The sequence below is a fragment of the Megascapheus bottae genome, chromosome 10, assembly GCF_031878675.1.
Source record: "Megascapheus bottae isolate mThoBot1 chromosome 10, mThoBot2.hap1, whole genome shotgun sequence".
In the NCBI taxonomy this organism is placed as follows: domain Eukaryota; kingdom Metazoa; phylum Chordata; class Mammalia; order Rodentia; family Geomyidae; genus Megascapheus; species Megascapheus bottae.
The window spans coordinates 33140905-33157252 of record NC_143518.1 but is presented as its reverse complement, the minus strand read 5'-3'; the positions used below and the strand labels follow the sequence as shown (position 1 = coordinate 33157252).

The 16348-nt window shown below is 38.5% G+C and overlaps 1 long non-coding RNA gene across 1 annotated transcript; it reads right to left on the bottom strand.

The window, feature by feature from the left end:
- Positions 1 to 819: 819 nt before the first annotated feature.
- On the bottom strand, positions 820 to 16327 carry LOC150057871 (uncharacterized). The gene is made up of 3 exons (XR_016536850.1): positions 16181 to 16327; positions 13623 to 13737; positions 820 to 4619 (listed from the first exon to the last, which is right to left on the bottom strand). It is a non-coding gene; the product is annotated as an uncharacterized LOC150057871 (long non-coding RNA).
- Positions 16328 to 16348: the final 21 nt, after the last annotated feature.

Here is a 16348-nt window from a genome sequence, read left to right as displayed (position 1 = left end):
AACTCTCCCCTTTCACTCTAGTTTTCACAGATATAGACCCTAAGTATTCTGTTAAGTTCGTCAGGTACCCAGCCTCTAGGAAAGACTTCTGCGTTCACCTGCTACGCTACAACATTCACACTATGTAGACAAGTCATGGACAATTAAGTTAGAACTCCTACATTCCCTTCATAATTAAGTGGACACCCGACCTCTTCCCAGGAAAACTAGTTTAACCGTATGATTTCACAGATAGGAAGATGTAGTTTTCATTGATAGTGGGAAAGTCAACTTACGTCAAGTATTTGGACTAGATATTATGAATATTTTCTTTTTGTTTTGTTTTCTGATTTCAGTTTAGTATGCTGTTCTGTATTTTAAAAAATGTCTTTACAAGGGAAAAGGTGAATTATTCTGAAAGTTTTCAATCTACTGAGATTACTTCTATCTGGAGGTTAGTAAATAACTTACGTAGTAATTAGTATTTACTGAGTTCCTTCTAAAAACTTACTAATGAAATAAAATAATGAAGAGAAATAATTGGACAAATCGATGTGAACATTTTCCTGTTTAAAATTCCCACATATAAATTAAAATATTTTTTACTTCAACATACAGTATCAAAATTTCTGTGTGAGTAAAGGATGAATTACTCAAATCAAACATTTCTTTAAATTGCAATATGGACAATAATAGGTCTTATAAATGAAGAATTGTAAGTGACAAATAGGAATTAAATAGTAGATTCACTGGATAATCATAAAAGATTGCATTAGCACAACCATTAATTTGAAAAGCTAAAAAATATGAAAGAAATCTCCTTTACCAAAAACCCTCAGCCACAAATTTATTCAGATTCCTTGGAGGAAAATGTGTTAAAATTTATAAAAGCATAACATGTTTCATTTCATTCTATAATTTTTCCCCAGCAAAATAATAGAAATTATGACATTTAGCACCAACTCTTAGGTGCTTATAAAATAAAAATGATGAAACAATTAATAAATAAACAAAAAGCAAATAAATAAATTGGGCCAGGTTTGGTGGCTCATACCTATAATCCTTGCTACTCCAGAGGCTGAGGTCTGATGTTCATGCATCCAAGCCAGCCAGAAAGATAAGTCTGTGAGACTCTTATTTCTAATAAACCAGTAAAAAGCCACAAGTGTAGCTGTGACTCAAGTGATAGAGCCCTAGTCCTTAGTGAAAAAGCTAAGCAAGAGCATGTGACCCTGAATTCAAGCCTGAGAATTGGAACAACAGAACAAAAAATTTAGTCAGTTTGTTTGATAAAGAAGAAAACTAAGTTTCAGAAATAGGAAATGACCTCATGGAGGGGGTGTGGATTTGAATCTATAGGTGTGTTTCCTACTTTAGCATCATTTCCTTGAGGAATGCATTCAGGACAACATGAATGTCCCCAATTTTTCTTGAAAGTGATTGGCCTTGGGCTGATGCTTCCTATGTTGCGATTGGTGTTCGGCAAGACCACAAATCAGAAAAAGCATCAAGTCCATCTCCTTAGCCTATGTGAACTTCTTGCTCTGGCCTGGATCCCTTAGGAGACCCCACCTTGCCTTTTTGTACTTATTTTCCTAACTCAGGATTATAGTCATCTCAACACATTCATTCCCCCACCCCCACACACATAATGCATCTGAGTTTTTCATGCCTTCCTCAAGCCATACAGAGTGCTGACAGTCCCTTTCCTGCAGTGTCTTGATCTTCACGCTGCAAGGCTTTCCTTGCCGGAAGCAGTTCTCCCTCCTCTGGAACTCTAGAATGTTCCTAGTGTATGTAACATGAATTTATTACTTTCATCTTGTAACGTAATTATCTATATTTGGGTCTACTTGACTCAAGATCTGAGGGCAGGATCTATGACTCATGTTAGCGTTTAATGTTGCATAGACTTTGCCTTCTAGAATTAAAAGCTGACATCAAAGTAAGAATGCTAGACTTAGAAAATGAAAGTCTGGGAAATGTAGTTTACCTTGAATTTCAATTTAAGAAGGAACAATTTTATGCATTCTACTTAGATATTTTGCAAATTCAAATATTATATGGAATATACTTCATTCCTGCTAGGTATGGTGATATTTATCTATAATCTTAGAACAGGGGGCTCTTGAACTCGAGGCTAACTGTGCTACACAATGAGAACTTGTCTTGGAAAATAAAGAAAATAGACCAAACAAAATTCAAACCAAAACTTCATTATTTTTCTAAAATTAACTAGGAGTCTATAGTTTATTTTAGCAACCCTCCTAATAGACATATACTGAGTAGTTAAAAATAAATTTAATCATATTGTACTTAAACTCTGACTATGGCATCACTAGCTCTGATTAAAGTAACCTCAACTAGTCACAACTTTTTTTATTGTTGGGGTAACACATAGAGGGGTTACAGTTACATTTGCCAGGTAGTAGGTACATTATTTCTCACACACTGACAACCCTTCTCATGTTTTTGTCCCCATTTTCTTCCCCCTACCCCTCCCAATCATATTGTTTCCCCCCTTCCCTTTCCTATTTCAAATAAACAAATGAACATACATATACCAGGTAACAAAGTCAGATACAGTAACAATATGAGATTAACCAAAGGGAAGAGTACAATTTTTAGATGACTTTGGAAAGAATCATAAGTAGTTAGGTCCAATCTGTTAGTTTTAAGATTAAAAAATAAAAACCATGGAGACATTCTTCAAAATACCCAATTAACTGATTTACTATGCTGATGAAAATGAAAAGTGCTAAGGGCATGAAGTAGATAGATCTATCAAAACTTTAGAAGCTATGGGGATAAAGAAAATTTCGATATATTTTCCCTTGTATATGTATCACTTATTTTGAGACTACTGTTGGTAGCTCTATGAGTCCTTACCTTAATTTGTATGTCTCTCTATACTTTTGTACACACTGTTTCAAATTGTAAGTTCCTAAGAGTCAGTGACAGGTCTTCCTGTTTGGTCACTGATAAATCTTGTTTTTAAAATATAAAGTGATATGTGTATGTGCATGTGTGTATGTGCCAGTCTTAGGGCTTCAACTCAGGGCCTGGGCCTTGATCTTCTTTTGCTCAAAGCCAGTGCTCTACTTCCAGTCTTTTTTTTTTTTCCTTTCTTTTTTTTTTTTTTGGTAGATTATGGCAATAAATCTCACAGACTTTCCTGCTCAGGCTGGGCTCAAACTGAGATCCTCAGAACTTAGTCTCCAGAATAGCTAAGATTACAGGCGTGAGGCAATAGAGCCTGGCTACAATGTGAATTATAAGAAACCCTTGTTTCCAAGATATAGAAACAAGAGCCATATAAGGTATGACTGTTGTTCTTGATGTACTATGTTATTTCTCATCTTACCTTGTTATCTGATATACTGTATATATGTTTATTTGAAATAGAATTGGGAAGGGGGAAAACAAGATGAGGGGAGAGGGTGAGAGAGAGAAATGAGGACAAAAACATGAGAAGGGGTAGCAATGGTTGTTAAGTAATGCACCTTTTATTTGGTGAATATAATGTAACCCTTCTATTAATCACAATAAAATTGTTTTTTTAAAAGAAACCCTTAAAATATATTAACACAGGGCCAGAAGTTTGGCCTAGTTGGTAGAGTGCTTGCCTAGCATGCACAAAGACCCGGGTTCAATTCTTTAGTACCACATACATACAAAAAGCCAGAAGTGATGCTGTGGCTCAAGTGGTAGAGCTCTAGCCTTGAGAAAACCCAGGAACAGTGCTCAGGCTCTAAGTTTAAGCCTCAAGAGTAGCGAAGGAGGAGAAGGAGAAAAAGAAGAAGAAAAAGAAGAAGAGGAGGAGGAGGAGGAGAAGGACACAACAGGAGGCAATAACAACTTCTCAACTCTCTGACTTGAAAGGGAGGAGAGAGATGGAGAGCCATTTTTCACAGCAGTGAGCACAGTTCAAAAGGCTCATTGGAGCAGATGAGCCTTGAAATAGGCCGGTTGGAGGAGAAGCCATGACAGGGTAGGAAGAGGTGTGGGGAAGAGGGAGGCTGAAGAAATGGGAGGAGCAATTCTTTATAGAGATCATAAAAAACACATTGGAGAGGAGCCAGTAGCGTGGCCTAGTGGTAGAGTGGTCGCCTAACATGCATGAAGCCCTGGCTTCAATTCCTTGGCACCACATACTCAGAAAAAGCCTGAAGTGGCACTGTGTCTCAAGTGGCAGAGCTCTAGCCTTGAGCAAAAGGTGTCCAAGGGCAGTGCCCAGACCCTGAGTATAAGCCCCAGGACAGTATATATTAACACAAACAGGGAAGAACCAGGCAAAACAGCCATGGTCACATTTTGATTTTCCTCACTTCTGGCAGGGCTTCTCTCCCTCATCTCCCTGAGACTTCCAAAGGATGCCCAGCGAGTCTTTCCTGCCTGCCAGTCACCTCTCCGCACTTCTTCCTTTCCTCAGGAATCTCCTGCCCTGCTCTTACCTACCTACAAGGTACAAAAACAACCTTACAAACTTATTGAGCAAAATTATTATAGCCTTACATTTTTTTTTATAGTTTTACTATGATCCTCTATCAAGACTCTTAAAAGTCATACTTTGTGCAAAGTTTCTAATGAGTTCCTCAGTTTGGTTGCCTCTTGTGGGGGCCATCACTCTTCCATCAACCCTGGAAGATGAAAAAGACATAATACTGAGTAATTTTACATGTTCATATGGCCAACAAGTAATGTCTGCCTACTAAGAGGAAGTTAATGCATTTTTGCTAAAAAGGAAACACACAGTATGTTATTTTTTTTACTTTTTTCATATCTTTTTTAATAGAAGGGTTACATTATATTCACCAGATAGAAGGTGCATTACTTCACAAACAGTGCTTTAATTTTAAATAGGGAATTCCTACATCTTTAACAGCTAGTTTGATGACTATAAATAGAAGAGTAAACACTAAGAATGATCCATTTAAAAAATTTTTAGATTAGTATTCTACTACTATTCTACTCTAACCATCTTTTCTAAGAAGTGTTTACAGTAAAGAGTATTATCAACTTATTTCTTCAAATAATAGTGACTAAACAATGCCATCATAAATATCCCATTCCATTCCTTCAGTGATATCTTAAGATTCTTTTACTTACAGAGGGTGAAAAGTACAACCTGACACCCTCTTCCACTCCTCCCCTCCTTCTTAGGCCTATTTTCTGAAAAGTTTGGAGCAGAAAAGAAGGGGCAAGAAGAACAGAGAGAAAAGGCAGGGAGATCAGAGTGACTTAAGAAGCCATCTGCATACTAGACCGAGGTACATGTCATTTCTGAACTCTTCCTGGTTTGGAATGGCTCTGTTCTTTCCTGATGGAAAGAACATCCTTGGAGATGTAGTGATCTCTATGCTTCTTGGAGAGGGGTTCAATTGTTCTATAATTTGTCTCCCACCAGTCCTGTTGCAGTATTTTTTTTTTCTAGTAAAGCTCTTTCTTATAGCCCCATGGTTCTGCAGAATGTTCTAGAGATCCTGCACTTCATGGTGAACATGGAGCCTTGAAGATGATTCATTCTGTTATATGCATTTTGTTGTTTTGCTCAGGTTTTACTACATATATTTAAGGTATATACCAAGATGTCCAAGTATCTTTTACTTTTGTTCCTTAAATTCCTCCAGTAGTCAAGGAAGCCATGCTATAAAACTGTGGCACTGCCTGTGTGTGTGTGTGGGGGGGGGGAACGGGGTGTGATTGGGTGGAAGAGGATGTCCTAGTGCTGGTACGTGACCATCTTCAGTGCAGTATGGACTTACAACCCAAGGCACTAAATGCTGGCTATACATTTTAACTAACATGACTGTTAGCGAAGGATGTGATAGGAATTAATAGGGGTTGGAACACTTCTTTGAATTGTGGTGAAAACTATGACTGTGGTTTGAATTTTGTCTTTGTGCATTGCCTTATGACTCAGACTGCCATGTAAGTAAGTGCGTTAGGATAATTCTTAGTGTCTGTTGAATTAAATCTTAGTTTTCTATGAGAGACCCAAAGTGTCACCAATTCAATTAACTTTGTTTGTTCTTTCTGAAACTATCCAGGCAGTGTTTTAAAAGAGCTTATTTCCAAGAAAAATAAAGTTAATCAATATTTCAACATGTTATTAAGTAATTCATACTCAATTAAAAGGGAAGATACAGTACCTCTACCCATATTTGTTCTGAAGGTGCTGGCACACTTGGTCTGGCTTCAACTCTTGGCTTTTTATAAACATTTTTCCTGCGATAGCTTGTGGCTTATCTCATGTTTTGAACAATGTTTTATGTATTGAACTGTGACCTCTAAAGATATATATTGACATCTTAACTCTCCAAACTTCGAAAGGTATTAATACCTGAAAATGGGGTCTTTATAAAGGTAATCAAGTTAAAATGAGGTTATCAGGCTGGGCCTTAATCCTGTATGATTGATGTCCTTGTAAAGAGAGAAAATTTGCCACAAAGGAAAAATGCGGCATGAAAGACGAAGACAGTGACTGGAGTGATATAGCTACAAATCAAGGACATCAAAGATTGCCAGCAACCTACCAGAAGGAAGCTCAGGGAGAGGCAGGGAACAGACTGACCTCACAGTCCTCAGAACTCAACCCTACTGATAACCTCATCTTTAACTTGAGACCATGAATTTCTATTAAGTGGTCTGGCATGTAGTACTTGCTGTAGCATTCCTAATAATCTAAAGTCACATCCTATCTCCAAATTCACCTATAGAGAGAACTCACATCACACTTTTGAGCAACTCCAGGAATGATATAGTTCTCTCATGATCAGTTCTCTACTGTGTCTCCTCCACCGCGCCCCCTATCCCATTCCATTCCTTTATTTCTCCTGCTGACCTGTGTCAAACTGTGTGATGAGAACCAAGCTCAAATTCTTGAGCTCCATCGCTAGCATAAGTGAATTAGGATCTCATTAAAATTAGGAAGTTTAAACCAGGACTTTAAGGCAGCTCTCTAGATGACCCAGATATAGATGGTCCATGGAGACCCACAGCTATTCTAGCAGGCTATTAAAATCTTTGTTGGGATCTCAATTCTGCCCAGAATGAGTCATCCTTTCCTTGGGAATGTGTTTTTTTTCCCCTCTATTTCCTGTGATTTCTCTTTATTTCATTCTCTCTTCCCTTTGCTGAGCCAAAGAGGTGGCATTGTCCAGTGAAGATGAATTTTAGCAAATATTTTTTTCTCTTCTCTGAAATGAAGTAGCTTTCTCCTAAATAAAACCTAGGAGTCTATATTGGTAAAGAGACAAACTGCTGGAGAACTTAATATCATCTTTTGCCTTCATTTGTTTAAAAAAAAAAGCAGAATGCCAACTCTATTTCTTTGTTTCCCCTTGACACCGAAAGGACTTGCTTGACTTAATAAACCAATACCTACATGTTTTCTAGTGCAGTGATCTTGTACTACTATTATTCCATTATGTTATATAGCCTCACTGATCATATAGCACAGATTTATGACTAGGAAAGCATAACTAATAACTGACAAGTACTAGTACTAACTGGTACTAACTGGCATCAGCAGGCCAGTGATACTCTTAACTCCTGGATTATCTTAACTAGTAGAGGTCAAGACTGTCTGAAATAAAAGTACTGCAAGGAGCCCTGCCCAGCAACACCATGTTTGACCTTGGATTGCCGCCTCTTCTTATCATTATGGCCAATGAGGAGTTTCAAATATCTGATGCAATCCTTTAAATTTTTGTCTTGAAAGGATTCCCCTTACTTCAGCCTCTTTGAAAATGTCCATGGTTTACTACTGCATGCATATACTCATATTGCAATGATCTGCTATTTCTTTTACATATATTTTATTGTAATTAATAGAGAGGTTAGTTATATTCATCAGATAGAAGGTGCATTACTTTGCACACATTGGTACCCCTTCTCGTGTTTTGGTCCCCATTTCTTTCCCCCTACTCTGATCTGCTATTTCTAAATAAATATTCAGTATGCTTTGGAGAGTCTCTCTGTTAGGCTTTATTTTAGACTGATAGGTCAGTTGCACTCTGGATCTCATCAGTATGATATAGAAGTTCAAGATGAGGCATTGCATTTGAGAAGCTAAGGACAAAATCTAAGTTTTTTAAAAGTGTTTTTTGGCTCTCTTAATTTTTTCTTTTTCCCAGTGCTAAGAACAAACTCAAGGCCTCATGCTAGGTAAGCACTCAGCCGTAGGCTACATCCGCTGCCTATTTTTTTTTTCTTCTTTGCCAGTCCTGGGGCTTGAACTTAAGGCCTGGGCACTGTCCTTGGGTTTTCTCAAGGCTAGAGCTCTACCACTTGTGCCACAGCACCATTTCCAGCTTGTTTTTTCTATGTATGTGGTACCAAGGAATTGAACCTGGGTCTTCATGCATGCTAGGCAAATACTCTACCATTAGGCTAAACTCCGGGCCCCAACTTGCCTATTTTCATCCTCATAAAATAATGGCAACAGAAATACTTCATGCAGTTGTGAGAACTAGATGAAGTCACACAAGGAGAGAGCCAGACAGTTATCTACCTGGTATGCAAGCATATATATATTGAGCTAACATTGCTATTATTCAAGAACAATATGCAAAAGTGATTCAAATTCAAACTGTCTTAATGGATTAGCTTAGAACAATATTCTTACATTAATCTTATATTTGTAGGTCTTTATTATTATTATAAATACCATTCATATAATTTATCAAGTTGAACCTAATCAACAACAATGAAAAACTGACATGTGATTTTGTTTTCCAAGACTTTAAGGATAAAATTATATATTACTTGGTATGCATACAGGAATGTACAAACTTACATGTAATCTACTTGAAAGAAAAGAGGATTATGTACTATGAGATGCTGAAAACTCAGAAGTAGTTTTCTTCTAAGGTTATATTAAATAAAATCCATAGTTTCAGTCTAGATAAAGTATTATCACTGAAGAGTCATGTAATATGTAATTCCTTAGGCAAAAATCATACTTTGACAAAATAAACATAAAGTAATGGCTACTTGAAAAGGGTGGGGTGAAGTCAAGCGGACAGGGAGAGATGAATAAAGAAATGGGAGAGAATGCAGTAAAAAATCCAATATATATCCTCCAGAATTTAAGAAAAGTCAGGTGGGTTTAAGAAGGGGTGGGTTGGCTTTGTTGAAAGGGTGACACTGATCAAGATCATAAACTACTGTGTGGAACACTAACTCCTTTGTATAACTACTTAAAGATAACGTTAATTTTTTTACAATAAAAGAGTCATGTCACAGAAATGGAGAGACCAAGTCACTAATGCAGCAGTGGTACTCACTAGACACTTGCTGAAAATGAACTCTACGACTGCGGGTGAGGATGGTTGGAGATAGCAAAGGAAAGGAGTAACTGTTTAAAAAGAAACGTACTCCTCATCTGACTTATGTAACTGTAGGTCCCTTCGTACAACACCTTTATTTCTTTTTCATATAACTTTTACTATAATTAATAGAAGGGTTACATTATATTCACCAGATAGAAGGTATGTTACCTCACAAACATTGATACCTTTTCTCATGTTTTGGTCCCCATTTCCCTCCCCTCAATCCCACCCCTCATCTTGTTTCCCCCCGCTTCCCTATCCTATTTCAAATTGTACATCACCTTTATAACAATACAAATGTTAAATTAAGAAAAGTTTTAAAGAATCATGTGATGACACCAGAACTATGACTATACAGCTTATCTCTAAACTGTTTGATGTGTGTTGTTATTACTGGTCTCATAACTTCCCCTTCTGCTATAGTGTGAATGTCTTTCCCTGAAATTCACGTGAGAGTCATGGAAGATGACAACTGGAAGATGACAAGAGTGGTGAGGGTGAGGTCTTCCTGAATAGGATCAATGGGAATGTATTCACCCCTTTTGCATGTGAGAACACAGCTATACCCAGAGAGTGTCCTGAAGTAGGCACAGAATCTCCCTGAAGTTTGGTCTTGGCTGCCCCAGTCTCTGACACTGTATCCAACAAATCTTATTGTTTTAAAGCTACGAAACTTTTACTTCAATAAAACAGCCCAGACAGGCCACCCTCTGTAAAAATCACATTATCAAACAGTTAATGTTTTCATCTGAATGCCTCATTGATGTCTTTAAAATAACTGGAAATACTACCAGAATTTCTGACAATATTTCATATCTAAACTTGAAATGTGAATTTTTTAATAAAAATGTCATACTGAGCAGATTTTTTTTAACAGTTTCCAACTGGGTTGGCTGATGATTCTCAGGGGACCTACACTAACCATATACGTTTGGAAGCTGAGGAAAGGGTGCCAGAGAGGACTACATGCCAATACTTTTGCTTCTCTGGATTTGTTTTAGAGGAAATAACAATTTACCAAATGATAGGTATTTCAGTTTCAAGCTAAAGAGGCCTGATGAAAGATACTGCTTCAGGTATTACAAATGTAAATTCTCAATTCTCAACCCACTAGTAAAGCTGTGCGCACAGCTGAGACGTGCATCAGTTAGCAGTTGTGCAACGATTAAAGGTAATAAAGCAGCTACCTTGAATTCAATGCTATTTTCTCAAGTCTGAACTCTTCTATAAACATGTACTTCAAAGCCAATGAATTTAGATTCTAATATTTTTTTCATCCAGAACATTGTGTACAATGTTTGTGATTCTGTAAAAAAAGGAAAGCACTTCAGCATGTAAAGGGTAAAATTAATACAACAGCGCCACCCAGTGAGGATGCTGAACATGACAAAAATGGTACTAGAATTTTCCATGTTCTTTAAATTTTGGTGTTTTCAAGATAGCTATATATTTACATGAAGCTATATGTAAATATATTAAACTATATCCAAATATTTACAAAAAACTATATACAAGTTCAAAATATATAAACTATAATTGTATATATCAAACATATTTAATTATCCAGTTAGATGTACAAACCACTTGAGCTACACACAGTTCTACTTACAGCTTTTTGGTGGCAAACTGGAGATAATAGTCTCACAAACTTTTCTGACTAGGCTGGCTTCAAACTGTGATCTTCATATCTCAACCTCCTAAATAGCTGCAGTTACACACAGGAGCCACTGGCATGAGCCAGCTTTCATAAGATTCTATTTATTCTTCATAATACAGCAAAGATCTTCTGTCTGCCACCTATGAGTTTTCATAGCTTCATGATTTTCAAGAAGCAGTGAATATTACCTATGATGGACACGAGTGAGCTGAGAGACAGCCTCGAGGATGCCACCACATAATTTATAATTCAACATGTAAGGCTATGGTAAAAAGCTAGTATGACTGCAGACTCATTATAACATCCTGTTCTATATTAAGTTGAAATACTGTTGTAGTTTTAAGTTTGTACAAATCAAATGAAACACTTTTCCGTCTATATTATTTATAATAGGAAATATAACCATAATGAGAAGGAATAAAAAAGCAAAGTAAATACAGTAACAAGGAAATATGTCTGAGGTTACTAGTTTCACTCAGGACTTGGGGTAAGCTGTGGACACATAACAGGTTAGTCCTGTTTTTTTACTAAAACTTGTTTATAAAACGCCACCCTTGATTTCTCCCAGTTGTAAGTTTTGCCCATTTTCTAAATTCTGAGATTTATTTCAGACCACACTAGTCAATGTTCCATTCCTATAATGACTCTATAATTGACTTTCCTCCTTCTTGTCTTGCCACACTTCAATTCCTTTTTCTTAGAGCACCCCGATTCATCTCTAAAATGGAAATCTTAGGAAGTTCTCAGATTTTAAAATTTTTTTAGCAATTTTATTATACAAAATTTATTATAAAGATTTCATTATAAAGGTGATGCACAGAGGGGTTACAGTTATATAAGTTAGGTAAAGTGTATATTTCTTTTTGGACAATGTTACCCCTTGCCTCACTCTCTCCCAGTGTTGTTATTCTTAAGCAGCAGCCCAAAGTCCTTAACATGTCTAGAAATGCTCTCCATGACTTGGCTGTTTACTCAAGTTCTGTGTGAAATTTGGTATTCAGTTTAGGTTTCACCAATACCTAGGCCATGGCTCTTCACTCTTTAGACCTGCCAGTCCCTAGATATTCTCAAACACAGAGCCAATTGGACTGAACTGCTGCTGTTTCTACTTTTTATTCATTTGTTGTTTGTGAGACTTGAATTTGGCGTGGGCACTCTCCCTGAGCCTATTTGTGCTCAAGGCTTGCGCTCTACCACTTGGGCCACAGCCACTTCCACTTTTTGAGTGGTTGACTGGAGATAAGAATCTCACGGACTTCATATTGGGATCCTCAGATCTCAGCCTCCTGAGAATCTAGAATTACAGACATCAGACACAGGCACCCAGATGCTTCTACTTTTCAAACTACTTTTTCTTTCCTATGGGAATGTAAATTCCATAAGGGAGTTACTAGGTTGGTGAGCCCTACATTTGCTTGATTCCTATCAGATTTCTACAAGTTAGCTCATTATCTGGCCAAGAAAAAAAAAAAAAACAGGACTCAGTAAATATTTTTTGAATAAATGAATGATGGGGACAAGATTGGAAACAACCAACACAAACAAGATCCAGGAATCCCTACAGTATCAGGCTGTGCAAGTTGCACTTTAATTTGGAGATAATAAGTTCAGGATGTTTGCGTGTGTGCCCAGGGAAATTTAGGCAGGGAAGTGAGGTGGTCTGATTTTCATGTGATACTGAACATACTAGCTGTGACATGTAAGAGGGATTTGGCAGTAGACTTGGAAGTGGTAATATTGGAGACAAGAAGATAAAATTAGTAGTAGAAATGAGAGCAAAGGATGAATTAGAATATGAGGGCTTATAGGTTCTTCCTTCTATTCAGAAACAAAATAAACCTTGAGAGAAACCAAGAGTGGCAGTAGCTTCATATTCACTGTTAAGCAGGTTAAATTAATGAGTGGATACTGAGTTATAAGGCAAATCCAGAATGAGAAACATTAATAGACCTGGTGGAAAACTAACATTTATCATCTGAGACAGACATATAAAAGTGTAATAGCCCCCATTTGGGGGGGGGGCGAGCCCCCAGCAATCGAGCCACCAGCACCCAGTGAACCAAGCTAGGAGTCGGTTTAATAGCAGTATAGAGGCCACGCTCCACCTCGGGTTGATAGAGAGCAGCCCTACCCTTCAGTGGGGCTGAGCTTTTATAGGTAAACACCGCACGCAGGTGGTTGTCACCATATGATGTCACCTTACCATGCCCATAGTCAATAACCACAAGGATGAAGCCACAGGCAGGTGGTCTTAACCACTCCCAGGTGGTCAAGCAAGTTAAGCACTTTTTACAAAAACAAAACCAATTTGGCAGCTAAGCCTGCCAGGTTATTACAAAAGACAGAAAATAAACGTCAGTGAAGGGAGTACAGGAAGTTTGTGCTACATCATGGCTTTAATTTTCTCATCTAAGCAGGTATAAGATACGGGAGTGTCTGTGGCTCCTAAAAATTCTCTAGCCAAATACGTGGATGATTGATAGTAAGCATTGAATACAGCCTGGTTTTTATAATGACTTAATCTAGTCATATCGCATTTGATAGAGTATCAACTTTTGACCCTTATTGATCAACAAACAAATTGGAAATAACTATTTAGATCCTCTGTTACTTAAAAGAAACTTGTTTACTAGCTACCACAGGAATACCACCTGTATAGAAAGATAATGTCCCAGCTGTAGCCTGTCATGATCTCACTGCATAGCTCTGTCTCGTCACTCAATAGTTCATCCATTACAAGTCTGTCATCATCCTTTAAGGAGAAATCTACAAAGGGAACATAAATGACAATTAGAAAGGAAACAAGCATGGCAAATTGCAGATATATAGGAACATCTATTAAGTACTTGAAAAATACCTTTTAGATACTCTGATTATCTTCTAATATAGAGAAGAGTCGAAGATGAAAGGGGATTGGGGAAGGTGCTAGTTTGTGAGAAGGTACTAAAAGTAGTGCAGGGAAATCAACTAATGATTATTAAGAATCAGAAAGAGAGTTGAAGCTGGGAAGTAAGAATATGCTGTGTGTCACTTTGTTATTTTCTTCAGAGCACCAAGTTAGCGACTGATAGGATAGATTAAGGTCAAGGCTTCACAGGTACCTTAGAAACAAGAGAGTTTGGATCCTAACACATGATAAAGTCTAGACTACGAAGGATAAACATGAAGCTGAAACCACAGTTTCAATTTTAATCAAATCATCCTCAGTCTCTGAGATAAAGAGCATAAAATGAAAATCTAGTACTCTGAGTAGTTTTCATGTATATAATAGTAATTTTGTGACAGTAACACAGCTTAACCTGGCAGGCTTAGCTGCCAAACTGTTTTTGTTTTTGCAGAAATGCTTAACTTGCTTGACCACCTGTGAGTGGTTAGGATCGTCTGCATGTGGTTTCATTCTTGTGGTTATTGACTATGGGCATGGTAAGGTGACAACATGAAGTGACTACCACCTGTGTGTGGTGTTTACCTTTAAAAGCTCAGCCCCCACTGAAGGGGAGGGCTGCTCTCTATCAGCCCGAAGGCTGCTATTAAACCGACGCCTAGCTTGGTTCACTAAGAGCTGTTGACTCTACTACTGGGGTGTTCAGGTCCTCCCAAAATGACTGGGATATTATGAACTCTTATGTGTGCCAAGTTATGGATACTCATCTAGTGAATGATGATATAAGTGAATTTGAATAATCTTAAGAGTGTTGAACTCTATGCATTATAAGAATTTATAGTTTTTCCTTGGTGGGGGTTTCCTTGTAACCCTATTTCCACAGATACCAAAGCTTTACTGTAAATGGACACAGAAAGGGTAAACCCCTAAACTACTAAACATGAAATGTTTGTTTGGGTGTGTCTCACACTCTTGGCTTTTTCCCTTATGAATGGCACTCTGTCATTCAATCCATTCCTGCCATCCAGCTTTTTTTTTTTTTTTTTTTTTTTTGCTAATTAATTGGAGATTATCTCACAGACTTTTCTGTTTGGTCTAGGTTCAAACCTTGAACATCAGATCTCAGCATTCTGAGGAGCTAGGATTACAAATGTGTGAGCTACCAGCACCTGGTTGGCAAGTAATTTTATGTACATCTTGAACAGTCATCTGTATCCATAAGTATATTCCTTCAATCCACACAACTAAGCACAGAATCTGCATCTATTTTCAACATAAGCTTTCCAGCCACACTGCAACTTCTTCAGTCTAGACCCTCATGTGACATACAATACTTCTGAGATAACGCTTTATGCTTTGTGGCCTGATCCAAGTCCTGTTGTCTTCTCTGGTGGTCCAAATCTTTTTTTTTTTTCCCCAGTCCTGAGGCTTGAACTCAGGGTCTGAGCACTGTCCTTGGGCTTTCTAAAGGCTACAGCCACCATAGCATCACTTCTGCCTTTTTCTATGTATGTGGTACTGAGGAAAAGAACCTGTGTCTTTGTGCATGCTAGGCAAACACTTTACCACTAGGTCAAACTCCTGACCCTCCAGATCTTAATAAAACGAGGGACATCATGTTTTCCCCGGGAAGGCTCTGAAGTCTCTAGTGTTTCCACACTTGCCTAAAGACTGGAGATCGATCGATCTATCTATCTATCTATCTATCTATCTATCTATCTATAGATGGATATATATACATCTCTCTATATATCTATATATCTGGGCCCCTCTAAAAAAAATCAAAACACAAAAGCAAACACATAAAACAATCCAACCCACTCTGGAGATGTGCATGTCTGAGGATCACCAGTTCATTAGGGGTAAAGTACCGGATTGCCTGGTACTCCATTCATCCAGAGGAAAGAGGGAAGCTACGATCCGGGACTTGGGTTCATTCCGGATAATTCCACCTAGTGTGTAACTTGGAGCGAGTCGCTTATCCCCGAGCCTTCCCTGAATGCAAAAGTGAGGAACTGACAGATGACTAGTCGGTCGGGTGCCGCTCCCCTCGCTCCTCTGCCCCCGCCCCACAGTACCTAACAGTTCATGTACTCCCAGGGCCGGTATCTGTACCCGGGCTACACTCCCAGGGCCATCACCTCCCTGACTGGGCGCCCTCTCTGGAGAGCCGCCTTTTGAGGGTCGGGTCCAGGGTCTAGTGTGTGTGGGTCCCGGTGCCAAGTGTCCAGAACCCTGGACGAGCTGAGGCCTCTCAGTAACCAGCGGGTCTCCCCATCGAGGCTAATGTCGACCCTGTAATCACACTGGGACTCTGTGACTTACCTTGGTTTCACTCATTCCCCTCCGCCCTTTCCCCTGACGACGTGGAGACTGGCCTGGACTGGGAACTGCCGTGGGCTCTTCCAGGGGAAGACGTGGTGGGAAAGTCACTGGCACCCGCCTTGAGCTCCACCCCCCTGAGGCAGCGGAGCGCCGGCTTCCGGTGGAAGC